We start from the raw sequence: 21,195 nt of genomic DNA on the forward strand, positions 1-21,195 counted from the left end.
ATTATATTGGACCCACTATATATTAATGATTTTAAAATAAAATAAAAAATAATGCCTCTTGCGCCACCACCTAGAATCTAAACCAAAACGTTTAGCTTACGAATTATTTTTTCCTGCGCCGTTAACGATTGGGCTATGAAGACATGTTCGCTGCGAGGCTAAAAATTAAAACATGAATTAATAACTACTACGTTATGTATGCATATTCGTAATGTCGTCGTTCGACCTTCACCTGGCAAATTCTATTATTTTTTTAATTTTCACACTTTTGTCCCGATTTTTTCGGGATAAAACCTAAATATAAAGTTTCGCATGGGTCCAAATTGTTTATATAGGAAGTTTCTTGTCCGTAAACGGAAAACTGTAGCAGAAATTTGGAAGGCAAAAATTTTTAAACAAAAATAAATATATACGCATACATAAATATATATGGAAAGAGTTTTGTGTTTACTATTTTTACGCAAATATTACGCAAGTATAAATCATGTAGAATACGAGCATGAAAATAATTACACGTAATAGTTAACTAAAGATGATTATTCCATAAGAAAACAACTAATGAAAAAATAAAAAATAAAAATGTTAATAGGGAAGTAATTAAAATAAATGTTTAAAAGAATATGCAAATTAGCTAGATCTTTTGCAGATGAATTCAATTCCATGACCCATATATAAGAAAATTGCATTTTATTTTTAAATAAATAACAAAAGAGGTTTTAATATGATTATCAACACACAAAACACACACGTTTTTTCTCCTCTAGGATCCTCCGACCACTCCGTCGTATCAGTTAAGATAAAAATGAAATGTAATAAGTCCCCAGACGTACCCCTTCACCGTACTGTATACCGATACTCTATGGCTGACTGGGGTAGCTTCCGTACATTTATATCTGATCTACCTCTGCATTCCATGTTTAAAAAGTTGGTTGGTTGGTTGGTTGTTTTTGTTTTACGGCATATCAACCTTTTCCAGGTTATTTAATGCCGAATCTAGTTATTTTGAGGAACGATTTTTAATGGAGTATATATTTTTTTTAAGTAAGATTCTATAGTTGGGACCCTAACAGGTACTACCACTTCGTGTCAGAGTGGACATGGGAGCAATGGCAATTAAAGGGTGGCTCCACACTCCCCAAGGCCGGCAAGGTGAGGTCTCACCATCAGATATAGTTTTAGGTTATATCCAGGACCATGTTTAAAAAGGATGTGTCCTCTATAGTATCAGACCTGACCGAATGGTTAATTGTAGGCATAGACCGATTCATACCATCTAAAAAATTCCAACAAAAACCTACCAGCCAGCTATGGTTCTCCCCAGAATGTGCTGCTGCCATCGCGCACAGAAATCACTTTTTCCATAGCTACCAACATAATAGATGCACTGAGACTAAAGCTGCTTTCAGGAACGCCAGCAACCACTGTAAAAGAGTAATAAAAAATGCAAGAGAGCTATATGCCCAGTCTGTTAAATCCAAAGTAGCTGATCAGCGGCTTGGTTCTCACCAGTTTTGGCAAATAACAAATAGGATCCTGAACTGAAGTGTGCCTTCTATCCCAACCATTATCAACGGACCAGAGGTCATCTCCTCAGCTTCAGACAAGGCCAAACTATTTGCCAAGAACTTTGCAGCTAATTCTACCCCATGCGACGAAGGCCATCAACTCGCCATATTTCCTCCTATAACACAAAACACGCTAGGTAACATACAAATATCTGTGCATGAGGTCGCCAAGCTAATCAAGAACCTTGATTCCAGTAAAGCTACTGGCCCTGACCGAATCCCAATTATAGTGTTAAAAAAGCTTCAACCAGAACTTGCTCCCATGCTTACGAAACTGTTTAAACGTTGCCTTAAGGAGAAGTGCTTTCCAACACCCTGGAAAACCTCATCAGTATGCCCTGTATTTAAGAACTCAGGTGATAAGTCCTCTCCCTCTCAGTACAGACCAATAAGTCTCCTGTGTGCCATGAGTAAGTTGCTGGAATCCATATTAAATAGAGAAATAGTAAACCACCTCAGCAGAAATAACCTTCTTAGTGACACGCAATATAGTTTCCGTTCTGCAAGATCAACCGCAGATGTGCTAACGGTTATATCTCATAGGATTAGTGAATCTCTTGACAAAGGCTTCCTTTCCAGGGCAATTTCTTTTGACATATCAAAAGCCTTCGACATGGTATGTCATAAAGACCTACTTCACAAGATCTCCAGCTACAGTATAACTGGAAATATTCTCTCTATCATTAAATCATTTCTCTCTGATAGGCTCATAAGAGTAGTGGTCGATGGACAAAAATCAGAGGCCCACAATATTAATGTTGGAGTCCCTCAGGGGTCCATCCTGAGCCCAACTCTCTTCCTGATCTACATCAATGATCTCCCTAAACACATACTTAAATCATTCGTTGACATCTATGCTGATGACATGACCATCTACGGCAACACATCAAAGGCTTACAAAGCTCTCTCTGATTCTCTCTCCTCTGATCTCGAGCGAGTGGTTCAGTGGGGGAAGACGTGGCTGGTTACCTTTAATGCATCTAAAACCAAACTCCTGTCTTTACATCATCAACGCTCTGATCCCCATCTGGCATCAATTGAAATGGATGGCTCTCGTCTAGGAAAAGACCCATGTTTTGACAAGCTTCTGGGCTTGACCTTCACTCCTGATCTGAAATGGAACACGTACATCAAGTCTGTTGCCAAGGTCACTGGAAAGATGGTGGGATCCTTCTACCGCTCCAGAAGATATCTCACTACTGATGCAATTCTCTATCTATATAAAAACCAAGTACGTCCAAGGATAGAATACTGCTGCCATATCTGGGCAGGAGCTGCTAAAAACAGCCTATCCTGCCTTGACAGAGTACAAAATAGACTTCGTGGCTTAGTGGGGGATGCCCTTTTCTCTTCCCTGCAACCTCTCTCCCACAGAAGAGACGTTGCAAGCCTATCTTTGTTTTATCGTTATTTCCATGGCAGGTGCTCGTCTGAACTCCAATCTCTGGTCTCCCCTCCCCAATCTTTTACAAAAAAACATCCTTCTAGCTGAATCCACTGTCAAAAACTTTCCCCACTCTTTATCCTTCCTAAATCAAAACGTAGATTCAATAAACAAAGCTTTTTTCTTAGAACTGCACGCCTGTGGAACTCTATTCCGTCTGCCTGCTTCCCTCCTGACTACAACTTGGATGTCTACGAGTCCAACATAAACAAATGCCTGATGAACCGCCCCCTTAAGTAGACACTTTAAATATCCACACTAACGTACTGTACTCACAATAACCCTTATCCCTGAGTGGCTTACGGGCCTTGATAAGTGGTGACCACCTTGTAAAAAAAAAAAAAACACACACACACGCACATATATATATATACACCATTTTAGATAAGGCTTCATATTTGTGTATTCATTCTTTTTGCGGACTTTTATCATCCTCATCAACAACTATGAAAATGAGGATAACAGTCTGCGAAAAGAATTACTACACAATGCCGATTGTCAACTATATGATTGTAGGTTCAATCCCTGGCTAAGGATGGGCGCTAGTCTAGCCGCACTAATGAGCTGTTATGCAGCAAAACAGTACTGTATGTGGATGAATATATTTTAAGCCCTTCCTAAATAAGGCAATTTCGTGAAATGATTTCATCCGCTGCTTAATTAGCGTTAATGCGAAGTTCTCTATTTGTTTTGTATTTTTGTAAATACACAAGCAGGTTGCCCCCCCCAAAGGCGGTGGGCGGGTGTCTAAATCAGTATTTGATGAGGTCGTTTACGAGCACCGATTTCATGAACCCAACGTTAGAACTGCCGAATCTCAACTAGATGGTTATAAGTTCAATCTCTGGCTGGGGATGGGTACTAGTCTAGCTACACTGATGAGCTGTAATACAGCGAAACAGTACTGTAGGTTAATGACTATATATATATATATACATATAAATATAATTTTTTTCTGAAATTTAATTCAGTTCCCTCATTCTTTAAATATCAACTTTTTATCCAAATGTTACCTTCTATAGAGATAAAAAAAAAAAAAACGTATTCATTTCCTTCCTGCCATAGCATTTTTGAATAACGCAAAGTTAATGTTAATGGCACGATGGAAGATTTAATGTTTTAAATGTCGATGTTAGAAGTTTTCAGGTTCTCAACTTTGGCCAAACCCAAAATATTTTTCCTCGCAGCTGTATTATGAGATTGATCCTAAAATCTTTTCAAAAGATACACACCTCCGCGTTTATAAATTAAAGAATTGTCTGTGACGTCTCGCCCCCCCCCTCCCAAAAATAAACCTATCCACAAATCCTCTCATAATTTTTGGCAAAAGGAAGAAAGAGAGTAGACGAAATGAGGAATGTTGACAGTCACATGACACGATGCCAAAATCTGCCCACTTTTCTCCCAAAGTCTCGGTTGAGAGTTTTCAGTTTTTATTATGTAGATGTGACGAAAAAAATTATTCCTCGAAGTTTCCCAAGCATGACCTTCACCTTTTTACTCATATTCATCAACCCTGGTTCGCTAAACGTAGTCGGAATAAGAATCTGAGAAAAAAAAAAAAAAAAAAAATTCGAAAGAAAATAAAAATTGTACAAAAATCATCTGAAGATCTGATTCCTTGTAGGATAGCTGAGATGTTTTCCTCCCCCCCCCTCACGATGCGTTCGTTTGGTTGGCTGAATCAATTGGTCATATTTTGTTGTCACGTGACAATAAACGTTTCTATCTTCTCTTCTCCATCACATTGTCTTCTTCTGAATCACAGAATTCACAAACGTTATTAACAAATAATCACGGACAAATGAAATTATGCTTTATAAATATCGTTGGGATTTATTTCGTAAGAATAATTGTGTCAAAAAAAAAAATGATTAATAGAAAATTATTAGTTAGTGTAAATAAGGATGGTGTTTTATATTAGCGGGTGGATGAAATAAGGAAGTAAGGAGAAATGTTCACGCATTCAATTTAAATGAAAATTACTTCCCTGTTCTATAAAATACTTATTCTAGACAAAGTTTTGTAATTGAAACGAAATATTAACACAACTTCTTTCTCTATACCCCTCCTCTATGCATGCATGAAAGGTAGCAGCTATCCAAAAGGCCGACGTTTTTTTTTTTTTGCTGGTTTAATAGAAATAGAGAAATCCTCCCTGCTTATTCGCTACGCAAGATTGACGGAAAAAATATAATTGCGAATCACTTTAGAGCTCTTATCCAGCCATGGCCGACGGAACGAGAACATGCTACCCTCCGTAAACTAAATAAAAGTCCTCGGTTCGAGGTTCTGTCCAGATTCCCGAATTCGACAGAAACATTCCCGACTTCAACAAGATACACCTGAAGAAGGTCGGATCGTACATCGACCTAGACGTTGAGATAATAACCCTTCAGATGAGAACAGTACTCCGAATAATACAAATAATACTAACGACTGCTTCCTGTCTGTCTGATGTTACGGTTGGGACGCGTAGTTTTACTCAAATGAAAAATTCTTTTCTACTCATTTTTTAAACGTATATATATATATATATATATATATATATATATATATATATATATATATATATATATATATAAATGGTTTCCTTCAGTCTTGACAGACTATGGATACCCACTGTAAGGGTGCCTGCGCGTGAAACTTTTTGTGGCAAGAGTTGCGCAAGCTCCAACCACACCTCTCCTGATTCGATATTGTTGAATACCAGTGACAAGTGGAGATTCAGGACGACTGGAAAAAATACCGAGATAAACGGAAAGCACATACAGCGCCTAGAATTCCCTAATGGTTACCCACCTGGTAATAGCCAGGCTCAACATTGCTTAACTTCGGTGATCTGACGAGAACCAGTGTGCCAACACGGTTATGCCGTACATAAAACGTATATATGCATTTACTTACATACACCAATTTTTTTTTTTTTTTTTGTAAACACTAGTTTTTCATCTTGCTAATTTCTTGTTGATATTAAATGGACCAAGTGTGAGCTTAAACATATGAAAATGTTTTTAATCATTATTTTAATAAGATTCCAAACATGGGAGAATGAATAAAAATCATACGGATTCCAAGAATTCTATCAAACATAAAATCCATAAAAAAAATGAAAATAAACTATATTAGTATGTTTATTATACAAACATTATTGGTTACATATGTGCATACATGTTTCGGTGGAATCTCAATTCAGAAAGAGAGCAACCCCATCAGACCGAAAAAAAAAGAGCAACACTAAAGTCAATATAAAGATGCGTTCATTTTGTGTATAAAAATATATTGTGGGTGTGACTTCAGCCTGGAAAATGGGGGGGGTAGTTCGTGAGGATAGGTAGGTGTTTTAGGGAGTTGATATGTAGGAAAGGCAGGAATAAGGAGTTAAAGAGGGGTAGGGTAGAAGAGAAAATACATTCCAGGCTGACCAGAGTGTCTCAGCGAGGTGTTATGGCTATACTTTATTTTAACAAGATTTTCAAAACATGGGTGAATCAACTAAAATTCCACGAATTCCATCAAACATAAAATTCATAAAACATGAAAATAAATGATAAAACAATGAATTCAGTCGTACAATTCATAGTTCCACAGTTTTTCATTGCTTCAAAGTATTTTCTGCATAATCTGTTGCATTTTTCATGTTTTTCTCATCTTAAAAATATAATATTGGCATGTATTCAAATCATCTATATTTATTGACCAACTGGGCGAGCTAAAAGACACAAGCCACGCCCCTAAGCAAGCTCTAAAAAAGCAATTACATTTTCGTGCAAATGGATAATCAAGGCGAGAATTTGATAAAAAAAAACAAACAAACAAAAAACAAACAAAAAAACAAAAAAAAACGAAAACGAATGTCACCTGATCTGCTGCGTACTACGTCTTCAAGAGAAAATTATTCTTCGTGCCAAACTGAGATTAACTCCTGGAATCCGGTCGCCTCACCCAGAAAGAATATAATATTTCGCACATTTTTATAATGTCTGACATAAAGCACTTCGTTTTTTTTTTTTTTTAGATGACGATTAATAATTTTTATTTGTCTATATTATTCAGACTAGGGTTCTCATTTTTGATGTTATGGAGATATTGTTTCGACCAGTGTAACCTGCGTGGATTAAATAAAGTATTTCATTCGAAACTTGGAACGTATTCTTACAGACACAGACTGAGAGCAACCATTTTTGGGATTATAACGAAGAAATATTTTCCCAAGCATTATTTTATTTATTTATTATTATTTTTTTTTTGTAATTGCATGCATGAGAACCCGTATAAAGGAGAGACACTACCGAAGAGTTTGCAAATTTATTAAAACTATTCTATTCATATTTATGGAATAAAATAGAATCTGGGATATGTAATATCCAGAATATCAGTTATGGTGATAATAATAATGATATATATATATATATATATATATATATATATATATATATATATATATATATATATATATATATATATTTACATTTTCACCCCATACAAGGCACATTGCCACTTTGTTGTAGGGGGCTACTAACAGGGGCAACAACTACCGGGGTACTATGTAGGGATTTGGGCAGCAAGATGTTGGTTCACGTTGCCCTTGAACTTCTGAACGTCAGTACAGTTTGGAAGCAGGGACCTGGAATGGAATTCCAAAGTCTAGCGGTTCTGGGGAAGAAACTACTGGAGTAGAAAGATCTTTTACATGTAGGGACTTCTACAATATGGGGGTGGGATTTTGCAGCCTGTCGGGTCTGTCGAGGGTGTTCACGTCGTGGGGGCACAAGTGCTTGCAGTTCGTCAGAGCATTCACCATTATAATACTTGCAGAACAGGCAGAGGGATGCAACGTTTCGTCGATGGGACAGAGGCTGAAGCTTAGATGCCAGTTCAGGGCATATCAGATTTGCGACTCTCTTTTGAACCTTGTCAAGGAGCGAGAGACTAGTAGCCGATGCACCAGCTCAAATATGACAGCAATACTCCATACATGGGCGAATGGTTGCCTTATAGAGGTACAGGATAATTTCGGGTGTTTGTAGTTTTCTAGCACGGTAGAGAGAACCCACCTTCCTTGCAGCGGCCCTGGCAATGCCCTCGATGTAATTGTTCCAACTCATGTTTCCTGTGAACGTTAGACCAAGGAGCTTGAAAGACGTGCTCTCAGATAAAGAGTCGTTGGCCATTGCTATAGGTGGTAGAAAAGGTTTCTTGTATTCTCACAGTTATTGACAAACAGTTACCCCATCCCCCGAGATATATGCTATATCAGTTGCCAGAGTCATTCAAGATGACATTATGCATTCTTATACGACTTCTCACTCTTCTCTAACTCCATCTCTATATCTATCTATCTATCTATCTATCTATCTGTCTATCTATCTATCTATCTATCTCTTCTTCTCCAACTCTCTCTTACGCCCTACCTCCTTCTCTTCTTGCCCTATTTTATCCCCCTCTCTCCATCTCAAAGCCGAAAAAAACAAAAAAAAAAACAAACAAAACAAAACAAAAAAACAAACAAACAAACAAACAAAAACAAAAAAGGTAATAATGATAATGGAGGTAATATATATTTTCTAAAACTATGTGATTCTCAGTTCTTTGGTTTCCATGGGAAACACAGTTGCTAAGCGATACATTTTTACTATTTAATATGACAAGCATACGCATGCTTTTGGCTAAGAGACAAGTGTAGTATCTGTTATGATACTGCACTTAATCTTTTCTGATCATACATATGAACATAATATCTCGACGAATGTAACCTTCTTGGATTAAATAAAGAGTTCCGGCTGAAATTTCATACAGATGACAGAGTTCGACAGCGCATCTGAAGAAGGTCGAAGGTTACAACGCTGGAAATGTGGTGAGAATGACATTCAAGTTGAGAACAATATTTCACATAATCTAAAACATACAAAAACAAACTATTCCATATACTTCCACGTAAACTACATATCATTCAAATGCTACAAGATTGATAGTCAACGATATTAAATATTAATGTACATTATAGGTGGATATATAAAAACGTAAAAATAATGCATTTGAGTAAAAACATTATTATATACTTAGGTGTCATGTCGAAAAGAATTAAAATTCTACAAATTACAAAAAATAATGAAGTAGAAAATCGACTGGAACTATTTTTTTTTTTATAAAAAGACATAACTATTCTCCATCCGCCATTTTCTTAGTTGAAATAGCGGAATTTGACTGAAGGTAAGGGAGAATAGCCAGTTTGCCACACGAAATAGAATAAATTTCTTGTGGGCATTATAGAAAATTTTTAAGAAAAAATCGAAATCATAATAATTTATTTAAATAACGAAAATAAATAAAAACGCAACAAAATATATACATTTATATTAGCCATTCAAAAATTAAAATTATTTAACCAAGTTGATAAACTACAGTTTTGGATTCTGAGAACACCTTAAAAATTAACAAATACGATAAAACTGCATCATTCGATACATTTTATTTCTACTTTAAATTAATTTCTACTCGATCATTTTCCGGAAATTTTGAATTAAAAAAAAAAAATTAATTTCGACATGATTCGCACGTAAGTGCAAAATATGGATTTTACTAAGCATGCAATAGTTTTATTTTTTTAGATTTCTATTTATCTATGGCAACACTTACTAGGCCAGCAATGACCAATATTTTTCTGATTCCGTCTCTTCTGATCTTGAGAACGTGGTACAATGGGGAAAAGGATAGATGGCTTATTTTAATGCATCGAAAACTAAGCTTCTCTCCTTTAATCGCAATCGCTCTGACCAACATCACGACCCAATTGAAATGGATGCTTCTCGTCTTGGGGAAGCTCCATTTCTTGACAAGCTTCTGGGACTGACCTTTACTCTGGAAAAATTTTTTGATCACTCCAGTAGGTATTTTACTGCCGATTCATTTCTCTATTTGTTGAAGAGTCAGGTACATTCTAAAATAGAGTACTATTGCCACATCTGGGCAGGAGCTGCTCGGTGCGCCCTATCATACCTTGACAGAGGTCAAAACCGGCTTCAAAACCTAGTAGGTGATGCCTTTTTCTCTTTCCTGCAACCTCTTTTTTTCACAGAAGAGACGTTGCGAACTTGTCTCTGCTCTACCGCTATTTTCATGGCAAGTGCTCGACTAAAATCCAGTCTACGGTCTCCCTTACATAAACTTTCACAAAAATCACTCGACTAACTACAACCATTTTATATGGTTTTCCTCCAGTCTTTATTTGTGCTTAAATCTAAACGCAAATTCCATGAACAAAGTTTCTTCCCCAAACTCCCCGCCTTTGGAACACTGGAATAACATGGTCGCCTCCAAATCCAATGTAAACAAGTTCCTGTTGAGCCGTCATTATAAATAATCAAATTCTACCCCATTTACACCATTAGAGATTGCTACACTACCACCTACACTCATGAACCCTTATCTTCCAGTGGCCTTCGGACCTTGATAATTGTTTATTCTTAAGTAAAAAAAATATACTAAGGCATGTCAGAAGTAAAAAGACACGCTATAATATCTAATTAACAATTATAAATATTAACTAACATAAAATGTTATCTAATATATAATTAATCCATTAAGTCTCAGAGTATTTATTTTTTGTATTAGATATTTGTGTAATGCTTAAAAATGGGGTATAATACAAAAATTGAAAGGAAAAAAAGTATATATTTTATTTAGAAAGCAAACAATTGACTCTCCTATAAATAGGACACTGGATACCTGGGACAAATTTTAGAAATTAAGAGGCTATACATTCAAGCTAAAATTTACTCAGTATGTCAAATAGCAAAGTAGTTCACACATTGAACTTTTGACCATAGACTAGTGACTTATTGCAAGACTAGTTAATATATGTTCATCCATAATCAAACAAATTTTTTTTTTTTTTAAATTCAATTTTCACCCCAAACAAGACACAGTGCCACTTTGAAGCAGGGGGCTACTATTAGGGAATTAATTAGCGGGGTCATTATGAAGGGAGAAGAGTAGAAAGATGTTTGTTAACATTACACTTGAACTTCTGCATATCATTGCAGTTGGGAAAGCAGAATCCCGGAAGGGAGTTCCAAAGACCCGCAGTTCTGGGGAAGAAACTATTGGAGTAAAAGGCTTTCTTGCACCTAGGGATCTCCACTGTAAAGGGATGAGACTTAGTAGCTTGTCGGGTTTGTCGGGGGTAGTTACGTCGGGGAGGTACAAGTGTTTGCAGTTCGTCAGAGCATTCACCATTAAAGTATTTGTAGAACAGGCAGAGGGATGCAACATCTCGTCGATGGGACAGAGGTTGAAGCCTAGATGACAGTTCAGGACCTATCAGGTTGGCGACTCTTTTTTGAACCCTGTCCAGGAGCGAGAGACAAGCAGCAGATGCACCAGCCCAGATGTGACAACAGTACTCCATACATGGGCGAATGGTTGCCTTATAGAGGTATAGGATACTGGCAGGCGTAAGTAGCTTTCTAGCACGGTAGAGGGAGCCAACCTTCCTTGCAGCAGCCTTGGCAATGCTCTCAATGTATCTATTCCAGTTCATATTCCCTGTAAACGTTAGGCCGAGGAGTTTAAAAGAAGTACTTTCAGGCAATGTGTTCTTGGCCATTGCTATTGGTGGTAGAGAAGGTTTCTTGTAGTTATTGAAGGAAACAAGCTTAGTCTTAGCAGCATTGAATGAGACCAATCATTTTTGGCCCCATTCCACTACGGATTGGAGGTCATCCTCTAGTGTTTCTGCCATTTCCTTGGATATGTGTTCATTTGTTTTCCCCTCATATCTGTTATAGAGAGTGGTGTCATCGGCAAATATACCCATCTCCGAAACAATATTATCAGGGAGGTCGTTTATGAATATCAGGAACAATAGAGGTCCAAGGATAGACCCCTGAGGCACTCCCGCATTTATGTCATATTGTTTGGATGTACGTCCGTCGAGGACAACTTTGATTTTTCTATTACTTAAGAAGGATTTAATTACGTTATGAATTCTTCCAGTGATTCCATATGATCTAATTTTCCTTAGAAGACCATCGTGCCATACCCTGTCAAAAGCCTTAGATATATCAAGGGCCACCGCTCTACCCTCCCCTGTTTTATCCAATGAACGGTATATACGTTCAGAAACTACAGTTAAGATATCTGCTGTTGAACGGGCTTGCCTGAATCCATATTGTTTGTCAGTCAGGAGTTTAGCAGCTGTTAGGTGCTGGACTAGGACTTGATTAACTAAGGACTCAAATATTTTGGCGAAAAGCGGGAGGAGGCTAATGGGGCGATAATTTAGTGGGTCAGTTCTTTCACCAGAATTCTTGAAGACTGGTACCACAGAGGCGGTTTTCCAGCAGTCGGGAAAACAAGATTCGTTAAGGCATTTATTGTAAAGTTTGGACAGAACTGGAGCAACCTCGGCAGAGCATTTTTTTAATAGCACAGCCGGGATGAGATCTGGTCCACATGCTTTAGAGGTGTCTAGGTTTTTTATAATAGCATGTACCTGAGAAGGGGTGATTTTCAAATCGTCAAGTGTGGCGTCTGTTCGCAGAGGAAAATCAGGGAGTGAGTGGTGTACCGAGTTCAGTGTGGAGTTTGAGGCAAACCGACTGGCAAGCAGATTAGCCTTGTCAGTTGCCGTGCAAGCAACCTCATGATTGTTTGTTAGTGGGGGAATAATTGACTGTCCATTATTAACTACGCTGTTGTAGATTTTCCAAAAATCCCGGGTTCTTAATTTCTGTGCTTCGATGCGCTTTCTGGTGGTTTCAGAGTAATCTGACTTAGCTGTGTCTATCACTCTCTTACAATTATTTCTAGCTTCTATAAACTTCTGTTTATTTGAGCTGGACTTATGTCGGTTGAATCTGCGGAACGCATGCTGCCTTTGACAAATGGCAGCTGCACAAGCAGAAGTAAACCATTGGGGGGAGTGGGGCTTGCTATAGTATTTCCGTGCGGGAACATGTGCTTCAATAGCAGTTTTGAACCATTCAGTTGTCTCATTTGCACACTGTTCCGCTGGAAGAGTAAAGATATTTTGCCATGGGGCATCTCTGATGAGCTCCCTGATGGCTTCCCAATCAGCCTTTTTGTAATACCTCGTTGTTTTGAGTAGTGGGTCTTCAGTTTTAGGGCGAGAATTTAGGCTGATTTCTACCATTATCACAGCGTGATCAGCATTCCCGAGTGGGCTATGGGCATTTGTTGTACAGTCATTGGGAACCGTTGTCAGAAAGAGATCTAGAAGTGAGGCATGTTGATCGTGCTGGTCTGGGAAACGTGTCGGAAATGTAACTATCTGAGATAGGCAATGAGATATAGAGAAGCTATATGTGGCGCTACCAGCTACGTCTGTGTGATTTGAGAATCCTAGCCAGTTACTATGGTGGACATTGAAGTCACCAAATACATGTATTTGTGCGCTAGTATCGAGGGAGAGTGCTATATCTATGCTGTCTGAGACTTTGTTTATTAGGGTACAGTCTTGGTTTGAGGGAGAGCGGTAGAGAAAATATAAGTAGCTAATATTGTGTTGCATATTTAGTCTGAAGCACATAAAGGCCTGGCCCTCTAACAAATAGAAGTTTAGCAAATTCAAGACTTTTTAATAAGGTTTCAACAACTGTCGGAGAGAAGTTGATAAATATAGATGAATTTTATATCTTCTTCGACTTAATTATCCAGTAGGAAGTACTCTTATATACTAGCAGGAATACGCGACAGTGTGTTATATATTGGTTGAAATTAGAATGGAGATGATATATTAAAACGTGTCTATTTATAAAGGATTGAGTGTTTGTTTATCTTACCAGAGTTTATGTCGTTGTGTGTGTGACATGCATTTTCACATACCTGCTGCCATTTTGTTGGTCAATCTGGAACATTTCGTCTGGGAGGGAGACTTGATACCTGTGTTTTGGGGACGAAGATTTATTTCACTCCAAGACAAGAAATTTGTTCTTTCGTTTTTTATTCACCTTCCAGGTCGATCACAGAAGAAAGGAAAGTGAATTTGGCCTGTGGTTTCTTCTTCTAGGTCTAGGTCAGCGTTCGTCCCCCCCTCAGCGAAGGGGTGGAGACAACGGCGAAGCCGTCCGCTCTCTTCCAAGTACCAAGCAAATCTCCTCGATTCAGCTAACCTGATCACATGACTCACACGCAATCCAATCAGCTGATCTTGATTTTCGGTCAACGTGTCTACACTATAATTCACACTCCCCCTTTCTCTCTCTCTCTCTCTCTCTCTCTCTCTCTCTCTCTCTCTATCCATTCTCTAACAATTGCCCGGGATTGCATCATGACTAACGAATGTTTCATATTTCCATGTTGTTATTGTCATCAAAATCGATCAAATCGCTCATTTTTTTAAAATGAAATCAGTTGATTGCCGGTTTTGCTTGAGGACCCATCGCGGTGCACTGGGAAGAAGCTTCACATGCCTTAGTGACTTAGTCTCCAATACATTGTAGTTTACATTACACTGTGGAGAACCTACTGTTGATTTTATAATTTTTAAAATATATAATGGCTTGCATTAAAGTTTAAAATGCAAACGTCAAGTATTACGCTTCAGTTGTGATTCATTGTGAACGCGCTTATGTCATATCAAAGAACCTATTATTGATTTTATATGCCTGGCCTTACTGCTTGTGCGGTGATAATTGCTTGAATCTAGGTTTAAAAATAAAAAGTTAAGTATTACGGTGCAATTGTGCTTTAAACAGAAATATTCATTTCCAATGCGCTCCTGTCATATAAAAGAACCCATATGCACCCTTGTCATATCAAAGAACCTACTGTCGATTTTGTATGTCCAGCCTTTCGGTTTGTGTGAAAATAAAACATAAAACATCTTAAATGTACTCATGATGTTAGGCTGTGTAAGGTGTTAACTTTGGTCCAAATCACCTGTACCTTCTTTAATCGGATTATTTCGATTATCGATTATTTACATTTATCGAAGGCATTCCGATACAAAACTTATCTGGGAACCATGCCAGACGCATAAAATATCTTTGTGTGAAATTTCATAAAAATCAACTAAGCTGTTTTCGAGTCCATAGGGAACGAACTCACACACATACAACGTTCCTTTTCTATTATAGTAGAGATTATCTTATATATTTTTTTAAAAAACAAATTATTTATAGTACAGTAACAAATACGTCGTTACAACAAGCATTATTTATGGGAAAATGTTACCGCCGTTGCAGATTTTCATTCTCTTTAAACGAACTTAATTTGCGCAAAGATTTTTTTTCATGACTGATTCTTTTATCCAACAAAATCACGGAACAAATCAAATAAATTAAATCCATGCTTTTTTTTTTACACAAATACGCCATTTTAATGATAAATTACTATGTCGTATTTGTTTATCAAGCTACGGAGAACTACTCGTGCATAAATTAGTTTACACACCGCTTTTAACTTTCTTTTCTCCCTATATTCAATGGCTTTGTGATCGCTGAAAGGATGACTATAACGCTGGTCAATAGAAGCGTAAATGTGTATTTAGCGTTTGGAAACAGGTTTACAAAAGATTGTTCCATAACGGTGTTCATCTACTACATTAGATTTACTTTACGGAGGTGTGCAAACATCCATCATATCACTGTTTATCCGTCAGTATGGAGCGTCAGGGTTTGAAATAGCATTTTCATTGATAAGCGCGCGGATTCAATTGACATGACACAAGTATGTAGCTTAAGAGCAACTATTCCTCGTTTATTAGCATATTTTTCTGATTTACTACTAATAGACACTAGACACTACAGTCTTGGACAGTTTGTGTATCTGATGAGTCATAGACGACGAAACACGTGCCAGTAGATATGTATATTTTAAACAATATATATATACAGGGTGACCCCCCAAAAAAGCGTGATATCTCCATTATTTATTCACCGATTGCCCTTATTTTACAGGACATGGCAGAATCAACAACCGTGAGTACACCAAGACCCCAGGGGGGGGGCTGGGATAAAGAATACATTGTGTTAAATTTCGTTCGGACAAAACACTAAGAAACGAGGCCTAATTAGAGTTGGGGCCCGTTTTTTTTGTCACCCTGTATATATATATTACTTTTATTGCATCTAAAACCACGTTTTTATCTTTACATCATCAACGTCTGACCCCCATCTGGTATCAATTGAAATGAATGGCTCTCGTCTTGGGGAGGTCTCATGTTTTGACAAGCTTCTGGGCTTGACCTGATCTTAAATGGAACACATACATTAAATCCGTTGCCAAGGCCGCTGGAAAAATGATGGGATCCTTCTATCGATCCAGTAAATATCTCACTGCTGATGCAATTCTCTGTCTATATAAGAGCCAGAGGATGGAATACTGTTGCCACATTTGGGCAGGGGCTGCTAGAAAGGACTTATCCTGCCTTGATAGAGTTCAGAATAGACTTCGTAGCCTCGTGGGGGATGTCCTTTTCTCTTCCCTGCAGCTTATTTCTCACAGAAGAGATGTTGCGAGTTTGTCTCTGCTTTATCGTTATTTTCATGGCAACTGCTCGGCTGAGCTCCAATCTATGGTCCCCCCTCGCCAAACTTTCACAAGAAACACTCGTCTAGCTGAAAACACTATCACTAATTCCACCACTCTTTATCTGTGCCTAAACCTAAACATAGATTCCATGAGCAAAGCTTCTTTCTTAGAACTACACGGCTGTGGAATTGTCTCCCGTTTTCCTGCTTTCCAGCTGACTACAATATGGTTGTTTTCCAGTCTAACGTAAACAAGTTCTTGATGAGCCGTCCCATATAAGTTAACAAATTTACCGAATTTCCATTACTAACGATTACTATATTGTCCAATCTCTACTGTACATTCTTTAACCCTTATCCCCCAGTGGACTCTTGGCCTTGATAATGTTGTATATTGATTTATATCTGAGGAGATGATATATTAAAACGTGTCATGAGTTATCTAGTGGATGTGAGATATTGTTCTTTTAACAGACAGATAATAAACGCATAAATCGTATGTATGTTGTTTAGCCAGGAGGACATGATATGAACGTGTAAACTGAATCATGTTGTATCAGACTTATCGCACGGGATATTTTTACAGTTCATATGTAAGAAGAAGAATATATGAGTCATACCTTTTTTTTTTCTTGAGGAGTTCTTCTGTATCTTTCCGCTGCTCCGTGACGAACTATGAAACGATCAGCACCATCCAATTGATGTTCTTATTTGTGAAACCATTAAAACAACTCTTTATATTTTTATAATATAAATTTATTACAGTTGTCTTAAATGGTTTTCACAGGATCTGCAGTTTGTCTACATGTTCTATTCATACAGCTCGCTCTCTAGCTGTCTGTCTACCCCAGTCTAGACGTCTGTCCGCTCTGATGGTCAATCCTTAACTCTCTGAATCTCTCCAAAACTAACTACATCACGTGTTCTCTTACGTCACCTAATTACGTGTCTCAGACCAATATAATGTCCACAACTAGTTATTTGTTCATTCAAAACTCCAAAATAATGTTTACATATATTTTCTATTTTCACATTCCTTTTGCGATTCACACGTCAATCATTTCTTACCCAATTTGATTGTTTATTCTTCTAATCATAATAACTGATCTATCGACCATCCATCGCTCAAATTAATTAATAAGAATACAATATCAATAATAATAACGTTTTGACCATTGATCCCGCTTGCCACAGTTAAAAGATACTACGCTATGATCACAGCCTAAAGGGTCATATATATATATATATATATATATATATATATATATGATGATTGCAAACGTCTTGTCAGACGAGTGCCACTCCCTGAGACACTTAATGTCCATGAGCCCAGAAATTACTTTTTTTTTCTTAGTCCTACTGGTGAATTCACACGCTCACGCAGGCATGATACTGAAGACGGTCATTGAGATCAATTATTACATGTTTCCAGCATTTCAAGCCTCCATGCGTCATAACTTTTCCATCGCCACAGGACCATTTTTATAGACAAATGCCTGAGAGAGCATCTATACATAGGTGATGTTAGAGAGTCTTAGCTTTGTACGACAGCTAGGTCTCTCTCTCGGTTCAAAATGTTGAGAGATCCAGCAGCAAGCAAGAGCAAGATAGCCAGCAACAAGTTAAACTGCAGACCAGCTTAATGCGGGCACTGGTCTCCCGCTTTATGTTTTTTTTTAAATCAGAGATTTGCTCCTCCTTGAAAGGTTGCCTTCACCACGGCTTATGGGAGCCCTCTCCACCCCAACACACAAAATCACATGGTGCTAGTTGGCTGTTGACCCCGAAAAAGGGTTCATTCCAAAGGGCGAATATATATATATATATATATATATATATATATATATATATATATATATATATATATATATATATATATATATATATATATATATACATACGGTATGATCGCGTTGATACACCGGTTCTCGTCAGATCACCGAAGTTAAGCAACGTTGAGCCTGGTTAGTATCTGATGGGTGACCATTTGGGAATTCTAAGCGCTGTATGTGCTCTCCGTTTATCTCGGCATTTGTTTTCAGTCGTTCTGTACTTCAATTTCCACTGGTATTTAACAATGTCGTCTCAGGAGTGGTGTGGTTTGGGATTGAACACCTCCTGACAAAAAACTCATGCGCAAGCAACCCTTCATAGGTATTCATAGTCTGTCAACGACTGAAGCCTGCTTTATATATATATATATATATATATATATATATATATATATATATATATATATATATATACTAGCAAAAGTACCCGTCGTTGACTGGGTTCAAAAACAGCCTACAGAAAATGGACTCTGATTTATGAAAGTATGGTAGGTTATGAAAGGGAAGGGTTTTAAAGAGATAGCTTCGAATTTGGGGGTATAAAAACTAAAGCAAAATATGATGAAAGTAAAAATAAAATAGATAAACCTCATAATTTATTATACCATACCTGTTCACACTGAAACACTTATCACAATATTCTGTGGATCTATATTAAAAAGCCTTGTTTAACTTTGTGACATATTTATATTCTATGGAGGTCAGGTACGAACGAACGCCCCATAATTTTATTATACTATATTTCTTCAGACTGAAACATAATTATGCAGGAATACTTACGCAGATAGGTATGAAAAGTCTTTATTAAAGTTTGTGCCTATTTCCATTCTATGGAGGCCAGGCGCGAACGCAAATCCCACAATTTTATTATATCATCCCTATTTAAGTTAAAACATACTTATCAAAGTATTATTATGTGCCATTTTATTTCAAAAACACTTGTAAACGCTTTTTTTAATTTTTAAATTTTTTATTTCCATACTTTGTGGACCAGGTGCGAACGGAGACCCCACAATTTTAATGAACCACCGTTCTGCTAAATCAACATACCCATTCCTGTGTCTCGACACATCTATTATTATATGTAATCAGTTTTATTTAAAATAGTCAACCATATAGGAGCCTATTCGTGACCACACACACACACACACACACACACACATTCAGCTTTATATATATATATATATATATATATATATATATATATATATATATATATGCACGTTTCGTTAAACAGTAGGCATAATTCCTGTTTCTTTCTCTTGTTATCTGCTTTTTCTATTTGATGGCCCAATGTTCGAATGTATAAAGGAATTCGCCACACACACACACACACACACACACACACACACACACACACATATATATATTCATTTTGGATTTCGTATATTCGGTTTGTTTTCCTATTTTCACATGTTTTAACTAGTTAGTAAGTTATAAAATATATATGGCGATTAATCTACACTGAATATTCCGCGTTTCATCCATTCTAGGATTCTTCAGGGTTATGAGGGTTGGACGTACGCTGACGAGAGGTAACGACCTCGAAACACGCGTGTACGTAGATTACTGTTTTAAAAATAATAGATAAATAAAAATGTTATATACGTCCAAACAAATTAAAAGGGCGACTTTCTAAGTAAATAATAAAAAAAAAAATGAGCTTCGAGGCGGAGCCAATATTAACCGTATGTATCGCTTGGAAAAACAACAATAACAAATCTACATCTATATATATATATATATATATATATATATATATATATATATATATATATATATATATATATATTCTTAACATTGAATAAACTAAATACTTAATATATATATATATATATATATATATATATTCTTAACATTGAATAAACTATTTTTAAAACACGTTAAATGCAAAATATTTTATTAAAATAAGGAAGAAAAATACGATTCAATTTCTTTCTTTCTTGTTTTCTTTCTTTTTTTAAAGCTGAAATATTTCTGACATATTTCGGGTCATAACAGATCCATCTTCAGAGCATGGAAGAGTTCTATAGACCGTTTTTTTTTGTATAAATTTCTTTATGATACTAACATTCTTGGCTACACGTGTGCATGCTTGTTTCGGCTGCGATCTCTGTAGAGGTTCAAATTCCCCAGACTTTAGATATCGACACGTGATATCTGAGGCCTAAGGTAGTTGGATCTCGAAATAGATTGCCGCTTAAAGATACATGCACATATATAGCGCATGGTGTTTTTAACGAGCTAAAATGTATAACTATTTAATAATCATATTCTGATAACAGTTTCTAAAGCTTGAAAATATCTCTAAAAAGCCACCGTTCGTCCGTAATTAATCTTAAAGTCGCCGTATCCCTTTTTTTGTTGTTTTGTTTTTATTTCTATCAAATTGCAAACCGGTTTAAACAAAGAACACGCTTTTTACGAGCTAATTACAGGCAATATAAGGAGGCTTAAAATAGGCGCATCCATGTGTACTTTGTTTCTTTCTTTCTTCCCTAGAGCTTCCGTAGAATGAAAACGAATCGCTTCGTCTTCGATTGCCGACTTCGGAAGAAGAATTGATCTCATCTTTTTTTCTTTTAATCAATTGCATGTAATTCAAACATGATTACGTATCCGTTGTTGGGAGAGCCAAATTAACGGTTTCTTTTTCATCACCAAGCAAAGTCAAGGTCACTTAGATGGAGTAGCCAACGACGCAAGCACGAAAACACATTCATTTAAATTGGAATACAGTTATCCGATCCCTATCTTTTATAGCCTGGCATACATCTCAGTCTTTCGAGTGTTTGGTATAAACGTATTACTAATATATTATACGGATAAACCAGGAAATGGTAGGCCTGTTTTACAGC

The 21,195-nt window shown here is 36.9% G+C and overlaps 1 protein-coding gene and 1 pseudogene across 3 annotated transcripts in view; both read left to right on the forward strand.

The window, feature by feature from the left end:
- LOC145296750 (protein SLC31A2-like) overlaps positions 1 to 21,195 on the forward strand; it is a 373,171-nt gene that overhangs the window by 148,954 nt on the left and 203,022 nt on the right. The gene's annotated exons all lie outside the window — the stretch shown is intronic.
- LOC145297407 (5S ribosomal RNA) lies at positions 18,401 to 18,517 on the forward strand (annotated as a pseudogene).

The sequence above is a fragment of the Euprymna scolopes genome, chromosome 17, assembly GCF_053919585.1.
Source record: "Euprymna scolopes isolate OS-2025 chromosome 17, ASM5391958v1, whole genome shotgun sequence".
Taxonomy (NCBI): Eukaryota; Metazoa; Mollusca; class Cephalopoda; order Sepiida; family Sepiolidae; genus Euprymna; species Euprymna scolopes.